The sequence below is a fragment of the Triturus cristatus genome, chromosome 6, assembly GCF_964204655.1.
Source record: "Triturus cristatus chromosome 6, aTriCri1.1, whole genome shotgun sequence".
Classification (NCBI taxonomy): domain Eukaryota; kingdom Metazoa; phylum Chordata; class Amphibia; order Caudata; family Salamandridae; genus Triturus; species Triturus cristatus.
The window spans coordinates 706,706,729-706,733,867 of record NC_140589.1 but is presented as its reverse complement, the minus strand read 5'-3'; the positions used below and the strand labels follow the sequence as shown (position 1 = coordinate 706,733,867).

At 44.1% G+C, this 27,139-nt stretch overlaps 1 protein-coding gene across 1 annotated transcript in view; it reads right to left on the bottom strand.

Annotated features, from left to right (window-relative positions):
* MCHR2 (melanin concentrating hormone receptor 2) overlaps positions 1–27,139 on the bottom strand; it is a 1,458,776-nt gene that overhangs the window by 1,031,428 nt on the left and 400,209 nt on the right. The window lies entirely within an intron of this gene.

Genomic DNA, 27,139 nt, shown 5'->3' with positions numbered 1-27,139 from the left:
AGTACTTTGCCAGTCCCTGTGCATTGAGCATGGTGCATGGGTATGTCCCTGGGCCTTAAGGGCTGAGGGCAATGGTGTCTGATTCAAAGTTGAACAATGTGTTTTGTGAGCCCCACCCTCCCAGCATCCGGGACATCCAGTCTTGGGTTAGTGCTTCGTGTAGCCTGGGACATGGCATGGCCTTGCTTTGTGAATGGGGCATACACATGTTAGTGGCATGAGCGTTGTTTTTGAGTGTGGTTGTGTCCGGTGAGGGCTTGGGGGTAGATGCGTGCATTTGGTGTAGTTGGGGTGTGGATGCCATTACCCCCATGTTACGTAAGTTGTTTGTGTACTCACCAGGCTCTGCAACTCCTTGGAGTCCATGTACTCCCATCGGCGGAAGCAGGGCCATCACCTTCTCCTCCCAGGGATGGTAATGTACTGGTCTGCGGGGCAGCCCACCTCCAGTGATGTTGCTCTGGGCGTAGTCCTCGTTCATCTTCCGCTTGACTGCCCTCCGCAGATTGTACCACCTGGCTTGGCATTCATTCCTGGTCCTTCTGATGGGTGCAACAGCATTCACCCTATCGACGATCCTCTGCCACAGGCGTGATTTTTCGGCTATGCTGGTCTGTCTGACCAATGTTCCAAAGAGCTGTGGCTCGACTCTGATGACTTTGTTGACAAGGATGTCCAGCTCCTCCCTTGTGACCTTTGGATTCTTGTCTGTGGGCATGGTGTGGGGTGAGGGTGTGGATGGTTGTGGGTGTGTGGGTGTGAATGGGAAGGTGTGTGCGGGAATGTGAAGAGGGTATGTGTGAAGGAGTTTGTGTGAAGGTGTGAAGGTGTATATGTTAAAGTGTATGGGTGCAGTTGTTGGGGTGTGCTCTGTAGCTGCAGTGAGTCTGTTGCAAAGGCTCATGGTTTGTTTGTGTGGGCCCTTTTTATTAGTCCATTTGTGGGTGTGCGTGAGTTTGAAATTTTGGGGGGTGTGTTATAAGAGGTGGTTGTGAGTTTGGGTCTCTATTTGCCTGTTTGGATGTGCCAGGTCAGTCATTTTGATGTTTTTTCTACTGTAGACGTGTTTTGTGGTGTTGTGCGAGTCGAATTGACCCTCCTTGTGCTGTTTTACAGTGTCCTGGTTCAGTACGAGTCGTTTTCGCGTATGTAAGGTGCGAACATACGCGATGTTGTTGTACTGTGCTCGCATACGCAATGTTGTTGTAAGGTCTGTACATACGCGATGCTGGGGTATGGTGCTGGTGTACGGTGCGTCCAAGTACGGGGCTGGGGTACGGTGCTGGGGTACGGTGTGTCCAAGTACGGGGCTGGGGTACGGTGCAGGGGTACGGTGCATCCAAGTACGGTGCTGGGGTGCGGTGCTGGGGTATGGTTTGTCCAAGTACGGGGCTGGGGTACGGTGCTGGGGTACGGTGCGTACAAGTACGGTGCTGGGGTATGGTACGTCCAAGCACGGGGCTGGGGTACGGTGCTGGGGTATGGTGTGTCCAAGTATGGGGCTGGGGTATGGTGCTGGGGTACGGTGCGTCCAAGTACGGGGCTGGGGTACGGTGCATCCAAGTACGGGGCTGGGGTACGGTGCTGGGGTATGGTGCGTCCAAGTACGGGGCTGGGGTACGGTGCTGGGGTACGGTGCGTCCAAGTACGGGGCTGGGGTATGGTGCTGGGGTACGGTGCGTCCAAGTACGGGGCTGGGGTACGGTGCGGACATGGGGGGGTACGGTGCTGACATACAGGGGTACGGTGCTGACATACAGGGGTACATGCGGACATACGCAGGGGGAGGGGGGGCTGTCCGACTCGTATCCCAGGCACAAATTTACCCGGGATACGAGTGGTACAGGGTTCACTACGTATGGGACGTTTTAAAAACACTTGTGTATTCAGAAAGGTGGGACAGATCGTACTTGTGCGCTCGGACTTCAGTGTTACGATTTGTAAGTAAAACTGTCCGGGTACGTCTCATAGACCTTTTCCCGATACGAATCGTATGTATTTTTCACGTATGAATCGTACTTCACATGTGGGATGGGACTAGTACGATTCGTAAGTAAAAATATACGGATACGAGTCGTATGGGAATTTTTTTTACTGGATCGGAATCGGCACTATAATGTAAAAAAATTAAACATATGCATATAACATATAATATATATATACTTACTTAATAATATTTACAATTAATTATTGTATTTACTTATAAAATTAAATTGTTAAAAAACATTTGATAAATTATAAATATATACATACACATACAACTATAATATAAATACAAATATATATAACAAATTAAAAAAAATGTAAAATAAATTATACACTACATTAACTAAAACAGTAAATATTGGATAGCGTAGGGGTAAAGATTACTATTCCAAATCCAGAGAGTGCAACAGTAGGGAAAGTGTTGGGTAGCGTAGAAGTTAAAATTACTATTGCAACTCCAGAGAGTGCAACAGTAGGGAAAGTGTTGGATAGCGTAGGGGTTAAAATTACTATTCCAACTCAAGAGAGTGCAACAGTAGGGAAAGTGTTGGATAGCGTACGGGTAAAAATTACTATTCCAACTCCAGAGAGTGCAACAGTAGGGAAAGTGTTGGATAGCGTAGGGGTAAAAATTACTATTCCAGCTCCAGAGAGTGCAACAGTAGGAAAAGTGTAGGATAGCGTAGAGGTTAAAATTACTATTCCAACATCAGAGAGTGCAACAGTAGGGAAAGTGTTGGATAGCGTAGGGGTTAAAATTACTATTCCAACTCCAGAGTGTGCAACAGTAGGGAAAGTGTTGGATAGCGTAGGGGTTAAAATTACTATTCCAACTCCATAGAGTGAAACAGTAGGGAAAGTGTTTGATAGCGTAGGGGTAAACATTACTATTCCAACTCCAGAGAGTGCAACAGTAGGGAAAGCGTTGGATAGAGTACGGGTAAAAATAACTTATTAATAATTACAATAATTTTAAAAAAATGAATAATAATTTAATTATTAAATAACATAAATTAATTAAGAATACCAATAAATAAGTACTTTAAAATAATTACCAATTAATAATTAATTAACAATTAATTACCAAATAATAATAAAATAAAAAATAATTAATTTCCAATACCCCAAAACAATAACTAATAAAAATTATATAGCAATGAATAATTAATTACCAATACATTATTGATAAATACCAATAAATATTAATGGAATACAATAAATTACCAATTATTAATTAGTAATCAATTTAATTCCCAAAACGTGCACATATTAATTAATAAAAAGTGTTTACCAATTAATAATTAATTAACAATAAATTAATTATCGAAAATCAACAATAAAATAAATAATTACTTAATTACAATTAAATTACTTCCCACCCTATTGCCCTATACACTCATAACACACTTCATTAATAAATGAATACACTTAATATAATTACCAATTAATCAATTAATTAAAATTAATTACCAATTAATAAGAATTTATTGCAAATTAATAATTATTTAACATAAAATTCATTATCAATACCAATAAATAAAAACAAATAATTACTTAATTACAATTAAATTACTTGCCACTCTTTTGCCCTATAAACTCGCAACACACTTCAATAATAAATTATTACACTTGATATAATTACCAATTAATACATTAATAACAATTATTTACCAATTAATACAAATTAATTACCAATGAATAATTATTTAACATAAAATGAATTATCAATGACAATAATAAAAAAATAAAAAATTACTTAATTACAACTAAATTACTTCCCACCCTATTCCCCTATAAACCCACAACCCGCTGCGGTACTAAAACGCATAATTTACTTACAACATTTTTTACTAACTTCTAAAAAGTTTATACATATATTCTAAAACTAGTACAATAACTAACAAAAAATATGAACACAAACATATAAAATACATAATAAAATATATAACACTGATATAAATATCGATATTAGTAACATCGATATTTTTTTCGGTATTACTAACTTCGATGTTAACAAAAACGATATTTCTTACCTTCAGGTCGATATTCTGGTCATCGATATTCTTGACTTCGATATTGTGTCCCTACAATATTTCAAACTCGATATTACTGTAAGTCAAAATAAAAAACTCGATATTTAGACTGTTTACCAAAGTTGTTTACTTTAATGACAGGGCTCGTGGGCCGATCTCTACTTTCCTTGCATTTTTTTGCAACGGTCATGTTTTACTTTTTCAAACCTGCACAACATCTTTGCATATGCTTAACAAAAATAAACAAATATATAAAAAATCGAAGACTGCCCAAGGCTTCACCTTTTGGATTTACTAGTGTTTGTTCTGAGCTGAAGTGGCCTGTCAGATAAGGGAACGAGGGCCTCTTGTGGTGGACACAGACGCACCTGATTTTAAACAACCATCTATACAGTAAACAGTTTTTCTCGCTATTCAAAAGACCAGTCTCCTGATTGAATGCACTGTTAACTTTGAGTGAATTTGGGTATTCTAGCTAAGCCTGGATCATTGTTTACTGCTTCCGTCTAAAGGTATGCATAGTCCATGCATTTCCCTCTATTGCCTCGACATGCAGCCTTGCAGACACTGTAACCCCTTCCCTCAACAAAGCACTGTGGTACATGTTACTTCACTTAAAGAGATACCCACAACTTATTTTTTATCACACCTTTTTTGTGGAAGGTGGAGGACATATTAAATGTCCTTACTAAGTCACTCTTGTTAAATGGCACACTATGGGGCCCGATTCCGATTCTGGCCGCAAAACGTACCGACCGACACGGACCCGGAACGGAGACCGACTGACACGGACCGGCACCGTACGACCCGTGCAGTACAATGCAACGCGTGTGAATTACAACCGACACGTACGGAATACAAGCCGTATGACCGAGCCATAGGGAAAACATTGATTCGCCCGGAAAACGGACGCGAGTAGCACCGACCGACACGCACCAGGAATTAACCCGACCGAGACGTACCCGCGATGTGTGATCCTCGCAGTACGATGCAAGGCGTGCAAACCCAGACCGACTCGCATGGAGCCCAAGCTGCATGACCGACACGCACAGAAAACAGGGACCTAAAGCAATAGAGATCTCCGCGACCGACGCGTATGAAACACAGAAGAAAATCAGCGTGAACGAGCCGGAGAAGCCCGCACGAGCCAACATCAGCGTCCGTCTCGGTCAGAAGAACGTCTCCTTCATGCTTAGAAAACCCAAAGGAAAAAATACAAAAAAAGGACCAAACAAGCAATGACAAAGCCAATAAATATTAAAAAAAGAAACTTTGAACAAAGACACACCCACGACTGCACCTATATAAAGGTCATCAATCACTACCATGATCCTTTGCAAATAAAAGACAACAGCCAGCAGAAAACACCATCACACAGCAACCACAGACACACTCACAACTCACCCATCACACAACTTTCACACCATTAGCACCTCACCAAAAGCACCCACACATACAGCTAGCAAAACTGACACTTACCCACCCTCACACACACATCACTCAGCACCACCACCCATCACCATGCCCCCAAAGAAGAATCCAAAGTTCACAGATAGTTAGTTAGAAGTGCTGGTAGATGAGATCATCAGAGTAGAGCCACATTTGTTTGGTACATTGGTCCAAAGAACCCCCATGTCACAGAAAACAAAGATGTGGGCGAGGATTGTGGACATGATGAATGCACAAGCAGCAACATTGCGCACAAAGGACAGAACAGGTGGTATGACGTGCGCAGGAGAGTCAAGAAACTCATCGAGAAAGATCACGCCTTGAGTCAGCGCACTGGCGGTGGCCCTCCTGCCAAACCAGTATACTTCAGGTCCTGGGAGGAGAAGGTGCGGGACATCCTACCACCAGAGAGCGTCCATGGTCTAGCAGACATACCAGAGCCTGGTGAGTAGACAACCAACATACTCAATATTGTGTGGCAAGGGGACACTGAAGCCATGCACTGTTAGCAAAGCCACAGTAACCAATAGATAATCATCCCAAGATGTGTATGCTGGTCAGACAAACACAATAGCTGCCATCTCATAGTGACTTGTAACTGTGTCATGACATGTACAAACCTACCAACAAATAGAGCAAGGCAGTGGCACAAAGCCAAATAAACACCGCCAGACAGTTTGCCACCACAAACACAATACCTCACAGTGCAGCTGACTGACAGGAAGGAATAGTGGGTATGCAGGTGGAGTGAGTGTATCCAAAAGCATGATGGGGTTTGTAGTCACAGATAATGCTCCCCCTCCAAATTGGCACCTCAAGACCTCTCTGAACCATGCCCACATCACAGGGAGTGGAAAATGAATGACAAGATGTCTGACACTGGGTCCTGCTGTGGGGAGCACAAGGCCCTGGTAGAGGTTGTGCGCAAATCAGAAGCAGGACACCACTGACTGACATCCTGAAAGACAACTTGCACTCCCTCCAATGGAAGCCCGTTTCATGGTGGGATGTATGGCTGGGTAGGAAGGAGGACTGACAGCTCTGACCATACTTACCAGCATGTGGAGACACACACACCCCTCAACACAAACTCCACACAACTCACCGGGTAGAATACATTGACTCACACTGTAGTGAAATATCACCCAAAGATACACCGCACTGGGTGCTGCTGTGTGAAGCACCGGGTCTCTCTTTGGACTTGTAGCCAAACAAACCACAGGACTCCACAGTCCGCCATCTTGCCATTGCTGTCACACCCCCTCACAGGTAAGCAGAGTCAAAAGGAAGGAAGTATGAGCATGCAGTGAAGGAGGGTGTAGCCAAGAGCATGATGGGAGTTGCAGTCACAGACATTCCCCACCCACCCACATGGCCCAGCAAGCTCACACTGAACCATGCTCGCCTCACAGGAAGTGGGAATGGACTGACAAGATGTCTGACCCTGGGCTCTGTTGTGAGTAGCACAGACCATGCAGGCAACTGGGCACCAATAAACATCAGGACTGCACAGTCAGCCATCTTGCCATTGCTGTCACACCCCCTCACAGGGAAGCAGAGTCAAAAGGAAGGAAGTATGGGCATGCTGAGAAGGGGGGGTGTAGCCAAGAGCATGATGGGAGTTGCAGTCACAGACATTCCCCACCCACCCACATGGCCCAGCAAGCTCACACTGAACCATGCTCAACTCACAGGGAGTGGGAATGGACTGACAAGATGTCTGACACTGGGCTCTGTTGTGGGGAGCACAAGGACATGCTGGGAGCTGGGCACCAACAAACACCAGGACTGCACAGTCAGCCATCTTGCCATTGCTGCCACACCCCCTCACAGGAAAGCACAGTCAAAAAGAACATAAGTATGGGCATGCTGTGAAGGGGGGTGTAGCCAAGAGCATGATGGGAGTTGCAGTCACAGACATTCCCCACCCACATGGCCCAGCAAGCTCACACTGAACCATGCTCTCGGGCTTGGTTGTGGGGAGCAGAAGGCCATGCTGGAAACTGCCTGGGCAACAGCAAATACCAGGACTGCACTGACTGACATCCTGAAAGTTAACTTGCACCCACTGCAATGGTGGCACGCTTCATGATGGGATAACTGGCCTGGGTGAGAAGGAGGCCCTGACTTGTAAACAAATAACACAGATGCTGGCCATACACACACCTTCTATGCTAAAACACATTGCACACGTGGTACCAGTCACTCACAAAGATGATGCCCGGGCCTGAGAAATGATGTGGCTGAAAATCACACATATGCACTGGCCAAAAAAAACACGGTCGCACACGCAGCCATTGCAACCATATGTTCAAACTCACTGTCTGGGGATGCAGTGTCCAGGGGTGCCCCCTGGCCTGGCTGGGGAGGTGTGTCCTGCAGATGACAAGTGTGGAGAGCCATATATAATACATTGCACAAAACACACAGGAACTCACATATACATCATTGACAGGGGACATCTGACAGTGATTGGAATGGACACACCAATATAGCCGACACCATAGCATGGTCTCATTCACACTCGGTGCTGTTGTGAGGTGCATTCCACTCCTACATCGTGCTGCAACATATGCATCCTTCACACAACACACCACTCACTGACATAGACACTGTAGACACATGGTCTAACCTGAACTGCATTGGAGGAGACATGCAACTCACAGCAGCCAAACTGCAACACACACACCACCAGCTCTCACTGTCATGAGCATTGAAAAGCCAGAGTGCTACCTTCCCCAATCCATGTCACCATGGAGAACATTGACAAGTCAAATCACATATGCACGTACAAAACTCAGCACCAGACTCATTAACGATGGTGACATCATCACTTGTATGATATAAGATGGGAACTAGGAACACTGAAAAAAAACACTTTCTCCAAAGAGATCACAGGCATACTGGACTGTGACCATGTCGTACCAATACACCAGTGTGACACACAAAGACTAGCAAAATCTGCTACCACACACGCCCCAATCTTAGAACAGCTCCTCAGTGGAATTGCACGTATGTCTTTGTTAAAGCTCAAATGTGTACAGGGATGACACACCTGTGTCAGCAACGTGATGGCCCTTGAGTAGTAATGGCCATGTACAGACAAATCTATACATGAGCTGGGCAGGCACACACTTCGACATGCACATTGAAATGTTTCATTTTGGCTGGGCAATGTGCCACAACAATATCAATCTCTGTCCGTGACAACCTTGGACAAAGCAGTGTACAGGCACGCATCCTGACGTACAGTAGAAAATGTCATGTATGTGAACCATTGATGCCTGTAGAAACATAACTTACATTGTGTGTCTCTTCCAAACACAGGTGGTGCTGGGGACACAGCACCAAATGAAGAGGGGTCCCTGTCCCAGACTCTGGTGAACCCTCAGCTCTCTGGTGTGGATCCGTCTCTGTCCTCTTCGGATGACGACAAACAACCTGGCACCTCCGGTGTGAGTCATCATGCAGCATCAGCAGTACCAACATCTGCACCCCCTGTACCAATGCCTCCAGCATCTGGCAACAGACAGGGCACCCCCACCAACATGGACAGACCAAGGCCACAGAACACCGACAGCACAGGGACACAGGACCCCCTGGAAGCTACAGACAACACCACCAGCAACAACACCCAAGGGGGCCCAGTGTCACCTGTGCGTGCCGCCGCAGGTCCTGCCCGTATGGATAGGGGTGCTGGGAGGGGTGGTAGGCAGAGGGCATGCCTTGCAGAGGGGTCTGGACTGAATGATGGTAACTCCCAACTGGCATGCATTATAGATGCGTACCAGGATAGCACCGGAGGATTCGGCCAGGTAGTGGGGATCCTCAAGGACATTCAACAGGAGCAGGCTGCCCACCATGCTCGCATGGAGGCAAAGTGGGATGCACTTACTGCGGTGCATCGGAGCATAATCCAATGCCTCCGCCAGATAAGCACAAACATGTCCACACCTCCCTGTGGGGCCACAACATCTGTTGCCACACCATCTGCCAGTGCCACAGGGAGGGAGGATGACTCTGGCGGAGAGTCCCATGCACCGCAGACACCTGCACCTGAGGATCCCCCCGAAGAAGAGGGGTCGTCCGAAGAAGGACCAGTGAGACGCAGATGTCCCTGCACATCCCCCAGTGCCTCTAAACCTGTTCTGGACAATGTTCTTTGTGCGCAACCCATTCACCTTGTCGTATCTGACACAACTCGCCTACATGACATGGAGGGTTCATGTTTGTCCAATGTAGCAGATTACTGTGGACTTTACTCTGGACATTTCAGCTACCAACACTTCCAACTCTACTGTGAACTTTGGATTCAAAACCCAATGTACAACACACACCATCCTGTGCACTACCCTCACACATTTGTAAATAAACTCACCAGTACACCATACTTGCCTCTGTTGTGATTCCAACTTGTCATGTGTCATGGAGATGTTGATCTGCTAAACAACACAGTGCATGCCAAATACTACAACAATGTGACCACTGTTATGTGAGTCATGGTGACGTGACACATGTGAGGGAGACACACTACTATGGCACCTGAACACATACTCACCATGTCCATGTTACTCATCCCACACAATGATGTTGACCTGAAATACATTGGTATGCACAGACATCACACCTATCCACAGTTAGTGGTAAGAAGCCCACAGGTGAGGTAAGCAAATGCCAGTCAGATATGAGAAGACAGACAACGCACCTAACAAAGCGTAGCACAGGTTCATTACACATCATCAACATGTTTTTTCCACAATAGTTGCAAGGTAATTGTACGTTACAGTGGACACACGGTCACAAAGTGTCGGAGAATTGAAGTCCAGGGGTGTGTGACACATCACTTGATGGGAATTGACAACTTCCACACTGGTGTTGGATTCTGGGTGTTGGGGGTCAGTGTTGACCAAACAACAGGCAAAGAACCCTGGGAAGGACAGGCACAAGACACAGTCAAAAGCACAGCAGAACAGGAGAGAAATGCAATACACATGCACAAAACATGTCAAAAGAAACCTACACAGAAACAAGTTAGCAGTTCGACACTATTGTGGAGTACAGACCACCTGAAAGGACACATCACTGCATGCATCCAGTCAAGTGGCACACAGACACACTCAAACAGCAACAGAGCAGCCCCAACACATTTCAGGCTAACTCAATACATTGACATAACAACCCTGTAAACTCACATTCAGGTGAAGAAGTTGTTGATGAGCTGTGTGCGAACGTCACCCTCATCATCATCATCATCACTGGCATCGTGGCCCATGCCTGGATCCTCCACAGGTGGCGGAGGTAGGTCATCATCATCCTGGATGCAAGGCAACTTCTTCCGCACTGCCATGTTGTGTAGCATGCAGCATACAAGGATAATTTTGCACACCTTTGCAGGGCCCCTCCGGTCTTGTCCAGGCAGCGGAAGCGGCTTTTCAGGAGACCAAATGTCCACTCAATCACCCTCCTGCTGAGGGGTGTGAGCAACCATGGCATGTTGGAGTATCCGGAGTCACCTACATACAAACAATTGAACAATTAGCTGAGTTTTGAAAGAGGGAGGAATACAACATTGCCAAAAACACACAATGGTAAACAGTCAGTACACACCGACCAGCCTTGCACGCTGGTCTGGCATCTGTGACATCAGCGTTGCAATGGGACTACTCCTCATGATGTAGGCATTGTGCGCAGAACCGGGGAAACGTGCACACACATGTGTGATACACATGTTGGCAAGACATACCACCAGAGCATTGATGGAGTGGAAATGTTTCCTGTTCCGGTATGCCTGCTCATGTGCCTATGGTGGTACCAGGGCCACATGTGCACCATCAATAGATCCGATGACGTTTGGCATCCTCCCCAGTGTATAAAAAGCATCCTTTGTTTCAGTGAGTTGACCTGGGCTAGGAAACTTGATGTGTAGGTCAGGGAAATGCAACATCCCCTCCAAGACATCGCGTAGCACACGACTGAACGTAGTTTGCGACATACCACCAGCAGTAGCCACAGTGTACTGGAAGGTACCAGTAGCAAAGAAGTGCAGGGCTGCCATCACCTTCACCTCCGGGGTCAGTGCTGTAGGGTATGTCCGGCCAGGTAGCAGATGTGGCGCCAACTGCTCCGCCAGCTCCTCAATCAGTGGCCTGGTGAAGCGGTACCGTTGGATGCAGTCGCGTTGCTGCATGGTTTCAAGGTCTGGGAACGGTCTATGGACAGCTGGTGCCGTGCAGTACAGAGATGAACAAAGGAAGATTGACGATTCATCCACCCATGTGGCTATGACCAAGCAAAATATCACATGATACATCATGACAATACACAATGTACTGAAGTGTGTGCTGTTGGGCATGGACACATATGTCACCTACATGCCAATTACCTCACATCTCAGGTCCACATGTCTACATAAGTCCCATGTAGTGCAATGGCCAATCATTGGGCTGTGTCACACTACCTATGTACTGCTGTCACATTACAAACACACACCACAGTGACAAGTGAAGCCTGATGTCTCTCAGGCATCACAGATCTTTGCTATGCAGATACCCAGGGTCCCTGTATTGCCACATGGAGACTGGCATGACATGGCATATCATGTACCTGCTACAAGACAACCGTGAGTCCCACAGGTAGTGGCTGTAGGAGAGTAGGATCTGCTTCACATGGGTACCCCCACTTTTTGATGGTGTTTCACTGTTTTTCGTCCTTAGTCTGGCTGTGGCCCTGCTAATCAGGACCACAGCCTAGCTGCTTCCTCTCTAAAATGGTTTCCATGTACATTAGGTACATATCTAACTGGATTCTGGAGTGCCTTATAAGCCCCTAGTATATGGTATACTATGTACCTAGGGCATAGGTACCTCAGAGGCCTACCAGGCGCTGCAGCAAATATTATGCCACCCCTGGGAAGCACTCCAAAATGGCACCACAGGTCTGCTACTGCAGCCTGGGTAAGGGTGTGCTTGCAACCCTTACAGTGATATAGGCTACCTATATCCACACATATATACAGACACATATAAACCTATAAGCCACTCCTACGGCAGGCCTTGACAATCCTGAAGGCAGAGTGCTTGGTTTTATGTAAGAGGGTGCCCAATCATGAGCTGAGCCCCTCTGCAGCCTTCGGCAATACTTCCTTATGGCTGTTCTGTGATACAGCCATACCATATACTCTTAGGTGCATTATAACCTTGCGGTAAATGCTAACTTTGGAATGGCTGCATCAAAACATGTCATGTTTGGTGTCGAATGCTTTGGAATACTACCCCCCCCCATCAGTTCTGGGGGCGGGGGTAGCATTCCACCCTTCTAGAGGGAGAGACATGGTCACACTGGCTAAACCTGGTAGGACATTCCTAAGCCCTGGCATCACAAAATGGATGCCTCTGCCACAGACACGAGTCTGGCCTCCTGCTTCTGACCGAAACTCCGGCAGGTGAGGCCTGGACAATAGGTTTCTTGTTGAAGGGAGGTGTGACCATCTCCCCAGACAGGCAAATGTGTATTGGGGCTGGGCGGGAGCACTCTCTGGTGCTTTGAAGTCCTGCACTGGGGGCACGTTTCCTGTCCCTGTGCATAGCCCAGTTCAAACTGGTTGCAGGGGCTACCTGCCCCAGCTCTGGCATGAAACTGGACAAAGGAAATGGGTGTAACCACCCCTCTTTCCAAGCCCACCCATAGGTGGGGTCTTAGAGTTAGTAATACTATACAGTATCCCTCTAGACCTATATTGCTTTAATTAATGTGGGTTCACAAAGGAAGTACAACCATCTAACAAATACGTTCTTTTTTTATATTTTTTATTTAATTTCTTTTGTTCATTCTTTAAATGTACCAATAAAGTTCATTTCTCATTTTTATAAAAAACATACAAGACATGTAAACATTTGTTCCTATTATTGTGTATACAGATTTTTACAAAAAATACATAGTAAAGAATTGAATTCAAAAAGACAAAAAATGTCACCCCACCAGTCATACCTCATCATATTCCTCATTCATATCACTCTCATACATAACACACACTCTATACCCACCCCAGAACCAATCAGCATGCACAGAAAGACCAAGACAGGGGTGAACTGCTCAACCCTCTGATACTGTGCTGAGAGCTGGGGTGTATTCAAGCACACTGGTTGACGCGCGTTTCGATGGCTTAATCTCCTTTAGTTGCCATCTTTATCAAGACCTGTTACTTCTCAGTTAGGTAACGGGCATGGATGGGGAAATACAGTTTCTGCAAAGACAATATAGGAAGTTAATTATATACATTTTACAACCATTATGATGGTGTGTTCATAACCCACAAGAGAATTTTTTAAATTATCTCTAAAAAACGTTAAAAAACGTTTAAAAAAACTCAAAAACATCCAAGCTGTTGGCAATACAAACGTGCCCATAAAGAGAGTGCATTAGTTACGTAAAGTAGACCACCTCCCATAAGAGAACATAGAGAGACAAAAATTCTTAAGAATAGTAAACATTATAGGGACTCCTAGTTATTTGACTATTCTTGGTCATCAGACTACTAACCAGATTCATATAAAGATTAAATGAACTGAACCACAATCTAAGTTTGTTATGTGTACACACATAGCTCACACACCTTTATTTCTGCGTTGGCCTTCTTACAAGTATTTTTGAAGTTTGAGGATTAGGATGCTTCGTTTCGCTTCACAATACTTGATATGAATCTTATCTAAGCAGGTTCAGCTTAAGATACCGACTCTCTGTTATTCATCTTGGATCTGCATCTAACGACAGGGAATATTTTGGCGAGTAAGGTTATTGCCTTCACAGATAGTCTGATTTGGGTCATAATTTTTACAGCAAAGGTCTATGTTTTTTTAAGATTATATACGAATAGAGCTAGTCATCTACTTACTTGTATAAGGGTTGCTCGTGTATTCCCTTATCTAGTTTCTTTTTATTCGTCTTTTAGTTGATCCCAACGTGTTGGATATCGTCCTGTGTGTCATTGCTTCTCATCTGCTAGGTTAGCCTAATGATAATCGAACGAAAGAGAGGGGGGGGGGGGGGGATTTGCCTATTATTCAGTTGAAATTTACAGCAGAGCTAAAAAAGGGTACTAATAACATTCCTGTGCTCCCGCTTCGTTGGTAATGTTTTATTCCTAAGAAGAGCTTTTAGTTATCTGTCCTGATAGGTTCCATACCCAATACGGATGGAGTCTTCCCCTATATATCAATAAACCTTTATACTACCCAAAACGATAGGATTGTTTACTACGCCTTTCTAGAAGACTTTTTATCTTTCAGTCTCCATGGGTAACTGCAAAATTAATCAAAAACCCATCTATATGTGGTCTCTCCCGCATATTGTCCCGTCTCTTACTTGCATTAGTCGGTAATCCTTAACGCCGTAACCGCATGTAGTCGTTCTGCTAAGATCCAAAGGGTAGTGAGCGCTGTTTTTATATGTTTGGTGACGTTCCGAATCAGTTTCAAATGTAGAACACCTGCAAGGCATTATGACGTAATGCTATTACGACAACTCACTCTCTGTTACCTATTAGTTATTATGTTGCCATTGGCGCCATCTTTGAATGGATGTTATAAAGCCAAAATGTTGGTCGATCCTTCTATTGATATAGTGATAGACTCATTAAATTATCTAATTTTCTTCTACTATTGAGTATAATCGAAAGAGGGACACATAAATTCTTCATCGATGATTTCGCAAAAAAAGATCTTTATAACAGTTAATGTCATCGGGCCCGTAAGAACTAATTTGTCGAATCCCTTAGTATGTGCTCCACGTCAACATGGAGTTGATGTGTGTACTTGGAAGGAGAGCGTGTGGGTACTTCAACAATGATTCTCCCGAAGGGAGGTCAACAACAGTTCTTGTCATCAAAAAACGTAAAGGCTAATTGGTTCTAGCATTTTGTATATGTTCCACGCCATCTTGGAGTGGGTAGTGTAAAAATACTAGGTATTCAATCGCCTATCTTCAGCCACGCTGTGATTGTTTGATCTAATGTAGACCATCCCCGTCAGATATGTGGGTAAGAGTTACATATGGCTTTTTAAAACTTACATTTTTCATAGGCCGAATTGAAATAAATATTAATCTTGTCACAGGAAAAATGGATTAATGTTTGTTTTTCATTAATAGGAAATTTGCGCCATCTTAGAACGGTGCGGTTGTCATTGCCCTAGACTGGGCTGTACATCGTTTTCTTAAAGTGGCATGTTTTTAGGTATCACATACCGAGTGTCCAATGATGTATTCATATTGCCATGGACCGAACCTGTAATGGACACAGAAGAGGCTTAGATTTCGGATCAAATCAGCAGATGGTTTGATCGGTAACCTTAAAAGGTTCCTCTCATCTTTGAATAATGTAATATTGATATGTTTCCATCACTGTTGCTACTAGGCCTTACAAAGAGGTATGTTGCCATCGCTGTAATTACTGGACCTCACAAGGCTATGTCGCAATCATTGTTTCTTGAGGCCAATTGTGCCGATACTGGTGTGTCTATTCTGTATGGTATCATGCCAATAGTATATACTGTTCAGTCAGCCTATGCACATAGTCTAAAATGTAAGAAAGGCACACTATTATGCCCTACTGTATTTTACAGTTTTTACGTTGTGTGCCATATTATTTCCTCATTAAGACCTGTCTTAACTGAGTCTAGGGTGTAGATCCAATAAGTTTCCCGTGTTTTGCGTACTTTTTTGATGTCTTGGCCTGGGATGTGTTTAACCTTTTCTAGAATTAGCCATTTCAACTCATTTTCACTGTGCTTAAGGTCCATGCAATGTTGGACCATGGGGCATGCTAGTTTCTTAGTTTTTATCGCTGATCTGTGTTCGCTATAGCGTGTTCTGAACTCCCGGCCAGTTTCCCCCACATATCCTAGGTTACACGGACATAGGATAAGGTAAACAATGTTTTGGCTCCTACAGTTGGTAAAATCATGTAGTTTGCCTTTCTTTCCTTGGTAATGCCATGTTTCAGTGACTATGGCACTATCACAGGCAATACATGTACCACATTTATGGTTTCCCAAAATAGGGGGTCCAATTAGTGTGGTTTGTCTATTCAGCTCTTTAGATTTTGGTCTTGTGTGAACTAAACTGTCTTTAAGATTCGTATTTCTGCGATATGCCAACATTGGTTTTTGGATGACTTCCTGTTCTTCATTTGTATTTAAAATGTGCCAATTTTTATACAGGGCCTTCCTAATCTTGAAATTTAGAGTTGAGTGGTTTATAACACAGACCAACTTATCATTTTTTGGACGTGTGTTCCCTGCTAATAGGGCATCTCGGTTATAATAGCGAGCCCTCTTGTAAGCAGATCTGATCAGGCGTTTGGGGTAACCACGTGATAGTAGTCTCTGTTTCAAGTCCTCACTGTATTTGTCAAAATCTTTAATACAAGAACAGTTCCGTCTAATCCGCAGGAACTCGCCAAACGGAATAGAGTCCTTCTGGCAATTTGGATGATAGCTGGTATGGGATAAAATTGTGTTTTTGGATGTGGGTTTTCTGAAGAAACTCACAGAAATTTCACCCCCAACTCCCTGGATGTTAATGTCCAAGAATTCCACCGATGTAGTGCTGCTATGACTAGTGAATTTCAGATTGTTATCACTTGCATTGAGCCAATCAATGAAGATGGCCAAAGTTTCCTCATCTCCACGCGAGTGCGCAATGTACCCACGTTATTTGTAGAATTGCGCAAATTCTTAGAAAGATGGTCCCACATAAGTAATAGATGCTCGCGAGACTGGATGATCCTGATTATTGAAACGGCTAAGGAATTAGTGGCAGCTCTAAACATAGAAATTCAAGAATTAGAGGACAAACTGAAAAGTAGCATAGCTGTGGAGGAAGCGAAGTCAAAACTAGATAATTTGAATGCTGAATTACACGACTTTGAAGAATATATCATCAAGAAAAAGACAGAAAAACTTAGGAAAGACATCAAATGGTTTACCCAAGAAAAAGCGTATCCATATCTAAGAAGTAATTATTATCAAGAGTGGCAGAATGAGAATGAGACACAGACACATGTGTACAATAGTAAGAGAAAAGTGGTTACCTTCTCCGATACTAACTCGTCAGAATCAGAAGGAGATGTCCCTAACAACTATGACGATACATTTCAGGGACAACGACCCTATAGAGGAAGGGGTAGAGGATATCAAACTTACTACCAGCCCTCACCTTCTTTTTTAGGGAGAGGCCGGGGTCAGAACAGATCCCGGTACACAAAATCAGACAGGAGAGGATACCAGCAGATGGACCCTCCACCTCCACAAATGTATATGAGGACCAGGAACCAGCAATATTGGAGGAATTGACAAACGAGCATAGTAAGGACATCATGCCAATCTTCAATATCTCCATACATAAGCTGAGCTCAGATGAAGTAGCCATCCTGAGTAGAGGACTATCCTTTGTCCCGAACACCTACTGCAACAAGTTTAAACTTATGCAGGACATCTTCTCATTCTTTAGAAAAATACGCCGAAAAAAATTCTTTTCAAATAGAGAAATGGGAGAAGTAGATGAAAATCTTTCAGGATGTAAGCCTGATTCCACCTTCACCCCAACTTTGGAAATGGTAGGCCCAGAGGTGACTATTTTTGAGAAATCTGTCCTCAAAGATATCAACAAACTTAATAATCATAACTACAGCAGTAAACCTAATCTGTCAATAGAAGAAAGATCTGCCCTCTCTAAACTTCAAAACAATTTGGATCTCACAATAAAACCCTGTGATAAAGGTGGGGGTATAGTCCTTATGGATACTAAACAGTACGAAAACAAAGTCCTTCAAATGCTAGCTGTACCTGAACACTATAAACCCATCAAATCAGGGACGATTACCAAACTAAAAGAACTTATCAATCATACTACTAGTAAAGCATATGAGGAGGAAACTATATGTGAGAAAGAATATCTATTTCTCAACAAATCTAATTCGATCATACCAGCATTATATGGTGTGCCGAAAACACATAAGAACATACTAGACCCACCATTACGTCCAATAGTCTCCTCCATCAACTCTCTCACTGAGCCACTATCCAAATATGTGGATGCATTCTTGTGCCCATTAACCACCCAGTATAAATCGTACATCAGAGATACGGGGGACATCATTAACAAACTTGAACATGCACCATACGACCCCAATTGTGAGATCTTGGTCACATTAGATATTGAAGCACTGTACACTAACATACCACAACAACAAGCAGTAGAAGCAGTGAAGTCCCTCCTAGAAAGAACTCCAGGAAACAGACCGGATGCTTTTATAGTGGAATGTTTAGAAATAGTGCTGAAAAACAACTACTTTGACTTTAGAGGTAATCTTTATCACCAAATCAAAGGGACCAGCATGGGGGCATCTTGTGCCCCCAGTGTGGCCAATATATACATGGGAGAATATGAATTGACTCATATTTTTAACGAAATAGCACCGTTCTATGAAAATGTCCACAGATGGCACAGATTTATTGATGATATCTTTTTTATCTGGCGTGGAGATGAGGAAACTTTGGCCATCTTCATTGATTGGCTCAATGCAAGTGATAACAATCTGAAATTCACTAGTCATAGCAGCACTACATCGGTGGAATTCTTGGACATTAACATCCAGGGAGTTGGGGGTGAAATTTCTGTGAGTTTCTTCAGAAAACCCACATCCAAAAACACAATTTTATCCCATACCAGCTATCATCCAAATTGCCAGAAGGACTCTATTCTGTTTGGCGAGTTCCTGCGGATTAGACGGAACTGTTCTTGTATTAAAGATTTTGACAAATACAGTGAGGACTTGAAACAGAGACTACTATCACGTGGTTACCCCAAACGCCTGATCAGATCTGCTTACAAGAGGGCTCGCTATTATAACCGAGATGCCCTATTAGCAGGGAACACACGTCCAAAAAATGATAAGTTGGTCTGTGTTATAAACCACTCAACTCTAAATTTCAAGATTAGGAAGGCCCTGTATAAAAATTGGCACATTTTAAATACAAATGAAGAACAGGAAGTCATCCAAAAACCAATGTTGGCATATCGCAGAAATACGAATCTTAAAGACAGTTTAGTTCACACAAGACCAAAATCTAAAGAGCTGAATAGACAAACCACACTAATTGGACCCCCTATTTTGGGAAACCATAAATGTGGTACATGTATTGCCTGTGATAGTGCCATAGTCACTGAAACATGGCATTACCAAGGAAAGAAAGGCAAACTACATGATTTTACCAACTGTAGGAGCCAAAACATTGTTTACCTTATCCTATGTCCGTGTAACCTAGGATATGTGGGGGAAACTGGCCGGGAGTTCAGAACACGCTATAGCGAACACAGATCAGCGATAAAAACTAAGAAACTAGCATGCCCCATGGTCCAACATTGCATGGACCTTAAGCACAGTGAAAATGAGTTGAAATGGCTAATTCTAGAAAAGGTTAAACACATCCCAGGCCAAGACATCAAAAAAGTACGCAAAACACGGGAAACTTATTGGATCTACACCCTAGACTCAGTTAAGACAGGTCTTAATGAGGAAATAATATGGCACACAACGTAAAAACTGTAAAATACAGTAGGGCATAATAGTGTGCCTTTCTTACATTTTAGACTATGTGCATAGGCTGACTGAACAGTATATACTATTGGCATGATACCATACAGAATAGACACACCAGTATCGGCACAATTGGCCTCAAGAAACAATGATTGCGACATAGCCTTGTGAGGTCCAGTAATTACAGCGATGGCAACATACCTCTTTGTAAGGCCTAGTAGCAACAGTGATGGAAACATATCAATATTACATTATTCAAAGATGAGAGGAACCTTTTAAGGTTACCGATCAAACCATCTGCTGATTTGATCCGAAATCTAAGCCTCTTCTGTGTCCATTACAGGTTCGGTCCATGGCAATATGAATACATCATTGGACACTCGGTATGTGATACCTAAAAACATGCCACTTTAAGAAAACGATGTACAGCCCAGTCTAGGGCAATGACAACCGCACCGTTCTAAGATGGCGCAAATTTCCTATTAATGAAAAACAAACATTAATCCATTTTTCCTGTGACAAGATTAATATTTATTTCAATTCGGCCTATGAAAAATGTAAGTTTTAAAAAGCCATATGTAACTCTTACCCACATATCTGACGGGGATGGTCTACATTAGATCAAACAATCACAGCGTGGCTGAAGATAGGCGATTGAATACCTAGTATTTTTACACTACCCACTCCAAGATGGCGTGGAACATATACAAAATGCTAGAACCAATTAGCCTTTACGTTTTTTGATGACAAGAACTGTTGTTGACCTCCCTTCGGGAGAATCATTGTTGAAGTACCCACACGCTCTCCTTCCAAGTACACACATCAACTCCATGTTGACGTGGAGCACATACTAAGGGATTCGACAAATTAGTTCTTACGGGCCCGATGACATTAACTGTTATAAAGATCTTTTTTTGCGAAATCATCGATGAAGAATTTATGTGTCCCTCTTTCGATTATACTCAATAGTAGAAGAAAATTAGATAATTTAATGAGTCTATCACTATATCAATAGAAGGATCGACCAACATTTTGGCTTTATAACATCCATTCAAAGATGGCGCCAATGGCAACATAATAACTAATAGGTAACAGAGAGTGAGTTGTCGTAATAGCATTACGTCATAATGCCTTGCAGGTGTTCTACATTTGAAACTGATTCGGAACGTCACCAAACATATAAAAACAGCGCTCACTACCCTTTGGATCTTAGCAGAACGACTACATGCGGTTACGGCGTTAAGGATTACCGACTAATGCAAGTAAGAGACGGGACAATATGCGGGAGAGACCACATATAGATGGGTTTTTGATTAATTTTGCAGTTACCCATGGAGACTGAAAGATAAAAAGTCTTCTAGAAAGGCGTAGTAAACAATCCTATCGTTTTGGGTAGTATAAAGGTTTATTGATATATAGGGGAAGACTCCATCCGTATTGGGTATGGAACCTATCAGGACAGATAACTAAAAGCTCTTCTTAGGAATAAAACATTACCAACGAAGCGGGAGCACAGGAATGTTATTAGTACCCTTTTTTAGCTCTGCTGTAAATTTCAACTGAATAATAGGCAAATCCCCCCCCCCCCCCTCTCTTTCGTTCGATTATCATTAGGCTCACCTAGCAGATGAGAAGCACTGACACACAGGACGATATCCAACACGTTGGGATCAACTAAAAGACGAATAAAAAGAAACTAGATAAGGGAATACACGAGCAACCCTTATACAAGTAAGTAGATGACTAGCTCTATTCGTATATAATCTTAAAAAAACATAGACCTTTGCTGTAAAAATTATGACCCAAATCAGACTATCTGTGAAGGCAATAACCTTACTCGCCAAAATATTCCCTGTCGTTAGATGCAGATCCAAGATGAATAACAGAGAGTCGGTATCTTAAGCTGAACCTGCTTAGATAAGATTCATATCAAGTATTGTGAAGCGAAACGAAGCATCCTAATCCTCAAACTTCAAAAATACTTGTAAGAAGGCCAACGCAGAAATAAAGGTGTGTGAGCTATGTGTGTACACATAACAAACTTAGATTGTGGTTCAGTTCATTTAATCTTTATATGAATCTGGTTAGTAGTCTGATGACCAAGAATAGTCAAATAACTAGGAGTCCCTATAATGTTTACTATTCTTAAGAATTTTTGTCTCTCTATGTTCTCTTATGGGAGGTGGTCTACTTTACGTAACTAATGCACTCTCTTTATGGGCACGTTTGTATTGCCAACAGCTTGGATGTTTTTGAGTTTTTTTAAACGTTTTTTAACGTTTTTTAGAGATAATTTAAAAAATTCTCTTGTGGGTTATGAACACACCATCATAATGGTTGTAAAATGTATATAATTAACTTCCTATATTGTCTTTGCAGAAACTGTATTTCCCCATCCATGCCCGTTACCTAACTGAGAAGTAACAGGTCTTGATAAAGATGGCAACTAAAGGAGATTAAGCCATCGAAACGCGCGTCGACCAGTGTGCTTGAATACACCCCAGCTCTCAGCACAGTATCAGAGGGTTGAGCAGTTCACCCCTGTCTTGGTCTTTCTGTGCATGCTGATTGGTTCTGGGGTGGGTATAGAGTGTGTGTTATGTATGAGAGTGATATGAATGAGGAATATGATGAGGTATGACTGGTGGGGTGACATTTTTTGTCTTTTTGAATTCAATTCTTTACTATGTATTTTTTGTAAAAATCTGTATACACAATAATAGGAACAAATGTTTACATGTCTTGTATGTTTTTTATAAAAATGAGAAATGAACTTTATTGGTACATTTAAAGAATGAACAAAAGAAATTAAATAAAAAATATAAAAAAATAACGTATTTGTTAGATGGTTGTACTTCCTTTGTGAACCCACATTAATTAAAGCAATATAGGTCTAGAGGGATACTGTATAGTATTATTTGTTGTTCTCTTTCCCTCTGTTCCCTGACCTCAAATTTTCTTATAGGGGGTTGCCTTTTTGCAATATATTAACAGGGGTCTTAGAGTTAGTCCATTCCCTAAACTTACTATCAGTATAGGAATCCAGTCCCTAGGACTTTAGATTATCCTGGACGAAACTCTGCAATGTACATCCTGGACCTTTGATGTTCTATCCTGACTAGAAGTCTAAAGAGATCTCCCTTGGGGTCAAGGAGTGACTCCCCTGCTTGGCAGGCACCAAAGAAGCAACTGACTGGTCTGCAATTCTGAAGCTCCCACTGGACACCGAAGTCTCTGCATCCCCAGAGGTGGATTTCCAGACTTCCCCGAGGCTACCCTGGGTCCACAGCAAAGCTGAGGCCCATGGCTATCGTGGGTGATGTGGAACCGTGACCCCCGGACACCGTGAACTTTTGCAGCAACACTATCTTTCTGGTCCTCCTTGAAGTTGTGCTTTGGGCTCCAAGTAGCCCCAGCCTTGAGCACCTCCTGCACCGAAGATTGTTGGCCTCCACTCCACGAGTGACCCATGGGCCAGCTACAAGTGCGACAGCTTGAGGCTCCTTCGCGATTACTAGCTTGTTGGCTAGCAGGTCCCCACGAAGGCAACTCCTTTTCTGATTGGCTTATCTGGTTGCTCCAGACTTGCCCTGACTTAGCCTTGCTGGGTGAGTCCCTCAGACCTTGCTGGTCTGCACCGCAGTCCTTTCTTTAAATTCCAGTGACTTGCCGTTGCCAAGGCTTGTTGGGTCCATTCTGGTCGCCGACACCGCAGCACTCAACAGACTTCATGGGACAGCTCAAATCCGGCTCATGGGCTTTGTCGACGCCTGCTGGACCTCGTGGCTGAAGAGTCAAGACATCCATCAACTCACCTGAAGCACCCGACATCTGTGGGCATTGGTCCATCCTGCCCTCGGTCACTGGCTAGTGACCCAGATTCCCTCTGCTTTCAGGTTCCTTCCATCCTAGATCCAGGCTTGGATATCTTCAGACACTTCTCCTCTTCACGGCAGCAGCAGTTCTTTACAGGCTTCCATTGAAATTGACGACGCGACCCGACACCAAAAGACACCTATGCACCCGGCTTCCCTGGGTGAGGTAACTCGAGTACTCCGGTGCTCACGTGGGTGCTAGCCCTAGGACTTCTTAAGTCCAAAAGAGTTTGGTCCTGACTCGATTAGAAGTGTCCCTAATCTTTAAATTTCCAACCGCGACATTGCCCATAGAAGATTACGGGAACCCGCGGTTGTGTTTACACACTGCATACAGTCCCCGTGGGTCCCCTGTGTCACTACCTTGGGTGGTTCCTTGGGGTCCCAGTGATTCTACAGTCTATAGGCCTAGTGTCTATTCCAGTCGTGGTTCTTATACCACTTTTTTGGTATATGGTTTGGTACGCCCCTAGGGCCCAAACGTGTATTTGTGCTATTACTGACGATTGCTATCTTGTAACTTAAGTACTTCGAACTCCAGTCTCATAAAGAGACTAGAGGGGTGTGTGTTAACCTAAATACATATATTTTAAATATATACCTGGTGTGGTTGTCCTTTCATTTGATCATTCAAGAGATTATAGACTGGTAAAACAAGCTGCTTTACATTCCTTCAAGACTTAGCCTGAAGGCTGCTCTCCATAGCTACCAATAGGATAGCTTTCAATAAAGGTTGTCTTTAACCTATCACCATAAGGGGTTGTTTGGACTGATACAAGGTGCCCACTAGAACTAGTGGACAGCATATATTAGGCCACCTTCTCACAGTGGCCACTGTTGTCTCTGCAGGCCCTACATGTACGTCTCTTAGACACACACACAACATCAATGTTGAGGCACAAACAACATGGATGTGGAGACTGTCTCCCATTGGGCACATTTGATCAGCCACATCTGACACACAACATGCACACAGACTGTGGGTGTACATCAGAATTGGTGCTATAGGTCTCACTGTGACATACATACCATCACCCCCAGGACTCAGGGTGTATGTGACACATCCTAAACATATCCAACCTGAAACTGTGTCCATGACTCATGCCCATAACTGTTCAGTTGCACATCACAGTGGCAATATGCACAACACACAAAGGATTCTGTCCCCATGAACACGTGCACAGCCTGGGAGTGGCTGCGCAAACGTCCCACACAGCAAACCAAATGTTGCCCCCCCAAACACACAGGGAATGCAGCCTTACATGCCATGGGACACAGTGTGGCACATGCTGTAGTGTGGTAGGTGTGCACCTGAGTCCCTGGCAAATAATTGTGTGTGGAAGCCGTCAAAAAGTCACACCAATGAGAACCGACGCGGGTGACTATGCATACGCATTGCACAGTTCAGGACCGAGCCGTGCGTACGCTTAGCCATTGACTGCAATGAGGACCGATGCGGGTGACTATGCGTACGCATTGCACAGTTCAGGACCTAGCCATGCGTACGCTTAGCCATTGACTGCAATGAGGACCGACGCTGGTGACTATGTGTATGCATTGCACAGTTCAGGACCGAGCCGTGCGTACGCTTATCCATTGACTGCAATGAGCACCGACGCGGGTGACTATGCGTACACATTGCACAGTTCAGGACAAGCCGCACGTATGCTTAGCCATTGACTGCAATGAGGACTGACGCGGGTGACTATCATGCATACACGTCGGGCAGGCATGGACAGAGACCGGCGTACGCCTTGGCCATTGAATTGTATGGAGACGGGTGCGTGTGTATTTTCAAACTACGCGTTGTATAGTCAGTTGACAGAGCCGTTGCCACCCATTGGCTCTGGACTGTCATGGAGACGGATGCGGATTCAAAACTTGTATGAGTCGTGCGCTGGAAATTCAGTTGGATGCCTACAACAATGTTGCAATTCCTAGGGTTTTATGAAGGTGAAGATTTGAATGATGCGGAAGACGTGTACGAGTCGTACATTTCCATGGATTGGCCAGATTCATAGAATGCAAGCATGTTGGACCTATCACCTGGGACACATGGCACAGATTCTGCTTTTGCTGCACAGATAGAAGGCTGGCTGGCCCCCAGGGAGCTCACTTGCCTGCACTACATGCTACTGGACCACATCCCTGCTACCACTGCTGCTGTCTCTGCATCCTCTTGCCACTGCTATGGCACATACTCTGGAGAAGGCCTCCACCTTCACTGAGGAGGAGAACCAGGCCCTGCTGGACGGGCTCCTTCCACTGTACAGCAAGCTGTATGGGAAACCGGGGGAGCAGGTGAGTGTGCAGTACACTGCCTTCCTAATTGTGCATGTTGTCTGACCAGCAGTACTAGCAGTGTGTACACCAATGGAAAGCGTACTCACTGAGTACTTTCATCCCCCAAAGTGTGTAGGTACATGTAATGAACAGGTGTTCTGCAGCTAAAGTGCATTTGTGCAATCTTAAACTTCCCAGGCATTTTTAACATGTCAGACATGCTTGGCATTTGTCCTATTCCATGGGTGCACTACCTGTGTAACTCATTTTCCTTTGTGATGATGACATGTATATCCAACTGTGTGCAGCACAAATATGGGCCATGTGTGTTAATGAACTTTTAACTTTGTCATCCTCACAGATTAATGCCCACCAGAAGCAGGAGATATGGCTGACCATCACCCGGGCAGTTCGATCAGTGGGGGTCTACAAGCGCCGGAGCCACGACTGCCAGAAGAGGTGGCAGGACCTTCGAGGCTGGACCCGGAGGATCGCAAGGGTCCAGCTGAAGCTGTCGCCTCCTCGTAGGAGGGGCGGACACCGGACCCTGACCCCCCACATGCTCAGGATCCTGGTGGTGGTCTTCCCGGACCTGGATGGGCAGCTGAAGGCCAGACAGCAGCAAGGAGGGGGTAAGTCCATGCCTAATCTGTGTACTATGTCTGACATGCTAATTGCAGTCTTTTGGCCTGGTCACACTTCCACATTATGCAGGTCTTGTAGTCCAATACTCATGTCCCTTAATTGTGTGATGCACCCTCCTCATCCGATCCACAGGTGTGGACCCTACAGTCTGTTGCTTGTGTCACTAGGGCACTGTGTCCCTGTAGTCAGCTATGCTTCAGCTTCCAGACAGCATCTGTTACCGTGACTCTGTTGTGGGTTTCATGGGGGGATCAATTGTTTACACAATGCCTGAG